This window comes from Dioscorea cayenensis, chromosome 18 (assembly GCF_009730915.1).
Source record: "Dioscorea cayenensis subsp. rotundata cultivar TDr96_F1 chromosome 18, TDr96_F1_v2_PseudoChromosome.rev07_lg8_w22 25.fasta, whole genome shotgun sequence".
Lineage (NCBI taxonomy): Eukaryota > Viridiplantae > Streptophyta > Magnoliopsida > Dioscoreales > Dioscoreaceae > Dioscorea > Dioscorea cayenensis.
In genome coordinates, this window is record NC_052488.1 from 17,602,261 (window position 1) to 17,608,217 (window position 5,957).

Here is a 5,957-nt window from a genome sequence, read left to right on the forward strand (position 1 = left end):
CTGTATTTTGCTTGCGAAAATGTAAATAGAGATGATCGAGAACCTGTACCTTCATCCACAGTGAATCTAATTTGTTACTGTTATCAAGCATGTCCAAGCTCCGGGTGCTTCTTCTCCAAATGTCTGTTAGATGTGCCATATCCTCCACCCTTACAATGCTTAAATTCCGAACCACAATAATTACATTTACCATGTGTTATAATGCCATCATTATTGTACAATTTTGTAAAATGAGTTTTAAAAATGTTAGATTTGAGGGCAATTTCCATAGAGTTGTTTGTTTGTCTGGATTGTGAAGGTACATCAACCGGTACCGATTGTTCCATTGGGCTTTTAAAATCCTGAAATAGATTGCTTTCTTGAGTAGGTGGTGTGGGAGTGGAAGCCGATCCAACAACGCTTTTTCCTCTAGAGCATCCACCACGTGAAGCCATATTGTAATATCTAAGAATACAACAACTAATTTCATTCAAGTCTATAACAAATAATTTCATACAAATATTTACAAAAAAAAAACCCAAGTCTACAAAAATTACAAATAATAATTTCATGCAAATATTAAAAAAATAACACAAGTCTAAAACTAATGATGAAAATAAATATCAACAATACAACAAATAATTTCACTCAAGTCTACAATAAATAATTTCATGCAAATATTTACAAAAAAAAAAAACCAAGTCTACAAAAATTACAAATAATAGTTTCATGCAAACATTAAAAAAAACACAAGTCTAAAACTAATAATTAAAATAAATATCAACAATACAACAAATAATTTCATTCAAATCTACAACAAATAATTTCATGCAAATATTTACAAAAACCAAGTCTACAAAAAAATTACAAATAATAGTTTCATGCAAATATTTTAAAAAAAACACAAATCTAAAACTAATAATTAAAATAAATATCAACAATACAACAACTAATTTCATTCAAGTCTACAACAAATAATCTCATGCAAATATTTACAAAAAAACTACAAATAATAATTTCATGCATTTTTTTAAAAAAAAAACCACAAGTCTAAACTAATAATAAAAATAAACATCAAGAATACAACTAATAATTTCATTCAATTCTCCAAAAACTCATGCAAATATTTAAAAAAACCAAGTCTACAAAAAAACTACAAATAATAGTTTCATGCAAAATATTAAAAAAACACAACTCTAAAACTAATAATTAAAATAAATATCAACAATACAACAACTAATTTCATTCACGTCTACAACAAATAATTTCATGCAAATATTTACAAAAAAAAAAAACCAAGTCTACAAAAATTACAAATAATAATTTTATGCAAATATTAAAAAAACACACAAGTCTAAAAACTAATAATGAAAAATAAATATCAACAATACAACAAATAATTTCACTCAAGTCTACAACAAATAATTTCATGCAAATATGTACCCAAAACAAGTCTACAAAAAAATACAAATAATATAGTTTCATGCAAATATTAAAAAAACACAAGTCTAAAACTAATAATTAAAAATAAATATCAACAATACAACAAATAATTTCATTCAAGTCTACAACAAATAATTTCATGCAAATATTTACAAAACCAAGTCTACAAAAAATTACAAATAATAGTTTCATGCAAATATTTTTAAAAAAACACAAATCTAAAAACTAATAATTAAAAATAAATATCAACAATACAACAACTAATTTCATTCAAGTCTACAACAAATAATCTCATGCAAATATTTACAAAAATCTACAAAAAAACTACAAATAATAATTTCATGCATTTTTTAAAAAACCACAAGTCTAAACTAATAATAAAAAATAAACATCAAGAATACAACTAATAATTTCATTCAACTCTCCAAAACTCATGCAAATATTTAAAAAAACCAAGTCTACAAAAACAATAAATAATAGTTTCATGCAAATATTAAAAAAACACAAGTCTAAAACTAATAATTAAAATAAATATCAACAATACAACAACTAATTTCATTCAAGTCTACAACAAATAATTTCATGCAAATATTTACAAAACCAAGTCTACAAAAAATTACAAATAATAATTTTTATGCAAATATTAAAAACACACACAAGTCTAAAACTAATAATGAAAAATAAATATCAACAATACAACAAATAATTTCACTCAAGTCTACAACAAATAATTTCATGCAAATATGTACCACAAGTCTACAAAAAAATTACAAATAATAGTTTCATGCAAATATTAAAAAACACAAGTCTAAAACTAATAATTAAAAATAAATATCAACAATACAACAACTAATTTCATTAAAGTCTACAAGAAATAATTTCATGCATTTTAAAAAAACCACAAGTTTAAACTAATAATTAAAATAAATATAAAGAATACAACTAATAATTTCATTCAACTCTCCAAAAAATTCATGCAAATATTTAAAAACAAGTCTACAAAAAAATTACAAATAATAATTTCATGCAAATATTAAAAACCACAAGTCTAAAACTAATAATGAAAAATAAATATCAACAATACAACAAATAATTTCATTCAAGTCTACAACAAATAATTTCATGCAAATATTTACAAAACCAAGTCTACAAAAAACTACAAATAATAATTTCATGCATTTTTTAAAAAACCCACAAGACCAAACTAATAATTAAAATAAATATCAAGAATACAACTAATAATTTTGTTCAAGTCTACAAAAATAATTTCATGAAAATATTTTAGAAAAACAACTATATGAAAACTACAAATAATAATTTCATGTACTTTTTAAAAACCCACAAGTTAAAAATAATTTTATTCAAGTCCACAAAAACTAATTTCATGCATTTTCCAAAAAAACCACAACTCTAAACTAATAATAAAAAAATAAATATCATAAATACAAAAAAATAATTTCATTCAACTCTACAAAAAAATAATTTCATGCAAATATTATAAAGTCTACAAAAACTAGAAATAATAATTTCATGCATTTTTTTAAAAAAACTACATGTCTAAACTAATAATAAAAATAAATATCAAGAATACAACTAATAATTTTGTTCAAGTTTACAAAAATAAATTCATACAACTATTTAAAAGAAAACAACTCTATGAAAACTACAAATAATAATTTCATACATTTTTGAAAAACCACAAGTCTAAACTAATAATTAAAATAAATATCAAGAATTTCAACTAATACTTTTATTCATGTCTACAATAATAATTTCATCCAAATATTTATAAAAAAAAGTCTACCAAAACTACAAATAATAATTTCATGCATTTTTTTTAAAAAAACCACAAGTCTAAACTAATAATTAAAATAAATATATCAAGAATACAACTAATATTTGCATGATTAAAATAAGACAAGCCTACAAAACTATAACTAAACATAAAAAAATAAATAAATCATGACCAACCTTGTTAATTGGGGACTTCAAAATGTAAAAAAATTAAGAGATAACCCAAATTTGCACTCACTCCATATCTCAAAGACTCCAACTTGTAATATTAAGCCTTGATAATGTTCATTTGAAATAATTAAACTCCAAGAATCCAAATAATATGCCTTGAGAGAGTGAGATTAAGAGAGAATGAAAGTAGGAGAGTTGAGAAATAATGAGATTAAGAGAGCATGAGAGTAAGAGAGTTGGGAAAGATTAATAATTGGTAAAAACTAAATAATATGGGGATGAGGGGTATATATAGAACTTTATAAAAAACGTCTCAAAAATAAATAATAAATAATAAATAAATAAATGAAGTCTCAATAATCAAATTAGAATAAACACTAGATAAAGAAAAACCAGAATAGATGGGACAAAAATTGCCTATTAAACAAAAAAATGGGAGAGAATGAACAAAAATCATGATTTTTTTTAACGGAGATGTCACCAGAGGCAGTGCCAAGGACAGCAATGGATGCTTGATAGGAAGTAGTGTGAGAAGCAATGTTAAATCGAGAACAACCCTAGGCTGGGGTTATTTTGGTCAAAACACTATACTTCACATTTCATTCTCATGTTAGTGTCACTTTCCCACCGCACTTTCCCTCAATTTAATAGAATAAGTCTCCCATAACGATATAAGATTCTATAAAAAGTGCTCAATCAAATACAGTTTGTAAGTCCTTCCCCATTTAAAATTTTAAAGAAAGTTAGGGGTCGTTTGGTTCGTGGTAATGATATATTACCACGTAATGAGATTACCATAATAATATAAGTGGGATTGTTTTATGGTTGGGAATATAGCGGTAATTTGATATAACCATATTTGGTTGGGAACTATTATTACTAGAAATTGTTTTTTACCGTGTTTGGTTGTTATGGTAATTAACTTGCTAAAATATAAAAAGTTATAAAATTACCACGATAATCAAAGATAGACACCAAATTTGGTGGATATAGGATTACCAATTTTCTTGGTAATATTTATAAGTTGGTAATGTGATATTACCATCCAGATTACCACCGGTGCAATCCCAAACATGGTAATATTTTCACATTGTTATATGGTAATCTTTCTACATTACCGTGAACTAAACGGTCCCTTAATGCTTTACCACATATGAAACACTCCTAATAGTTATAATGACCATCAAAGATAAGATGGTTGGCACACGAAATTGTTATATGAAGCTATGGTGGTGCTACATTCCCTCACGTATTTTCTTTCTTAACCTTACCACGATGACACCACCAAAAACTTAGTAGAATGAAGGTACAAAATATAACCTACAAGATATTTTTTTTTTAGCAGAACTTTTCGATAGAATATCTCAAACAAAGAGACTATTAATAATAAGATAAAAGAAGCCTGATCATTTCCGCTGCAAACAAACTCTTCTAGATCGTTATTAAAAAAAAAAAAAATTCCAAACCACATATGTCCACCCTTCCTCCCTGGAGTGTCGGTGTGTGTGTTGTATTAAACCTGCTTTAATGTATGGATATGGCTCAACGATGAATTAGACGTATTAGGCCTGCTTTAATTAATGGATAGCTAACTCCTTTCTTGCCATCCAAAGCAAGTCACCTTTTTTAAGCCTCAGCATGTGGACTTGAAAACAAATGATAGACCTTGACTACGCCTTCTTTGGTATTCAGTCACCAACTCCCTGGCATTATAAATTTGGAATTTGAATGTGAACATATGCAACCAAAAAAATTTAAAAAAAAAAAAATTAAAATAGCGAAATAGGTTTCAAATGAACACCACATAAGTCGTCTAATATGTTTTTTTTTTTAAAAAACAAATAGATTATAAATTAAATCACATAAAAAAAATGGTAACAAGAATAAAACAAAAAATGATACAAAAATCACCTTAACCACCAAATCTAATTAGGTGGGCAACATCATAACTACAAAACAAAAAACATGCTCCAGGTTCTAGAAAACAATTCGAGATAAAAATTATTTGTCAATGGCAATACATGCAAAATAAGCATCAAGTACCTTAAATCAAACCCATAACTATAATCTCACCCAGAAGAATTATAAAATTGATGTTGCACCTCATGTAAAAATGGGTAATTGACAATTCTCATGTTTTGTTTTTGTTTTTGTTTTTATTTTTTGATTTTATGTGTGTTTGGACAAGTACTTCTTAAAGCATCTAAGGGAAGATAAATACAAACAAATATATATGAGAATTAGGGTTATTTTGGATGTGTCAAATGGGTCCATGGATTTGATTCAATGGATTACAATCATTAGATGTTAATCCAAAGGAGATTTAGTTTTTTAAAACAAAAACCAAAACCTTCAAAAAGATGAGTCTCCCGAAGAACCTTTGGGGGAATTCCGGTGGGGGTGACAGGGGTGGGAGTAAGGCTATGGTAGGATCGTCGAGTTCTCCTGGACCGGCCCTGTCGGGGGATTCTCAGAACAAAAAGACGGAGATGTCGTATGCCCAGGCGGCCAGTTCGTTGTGGTCTGAGGAGGATCTTCCTTCTAAGCGTGTGGAGGTCCGGGGCGGTGGG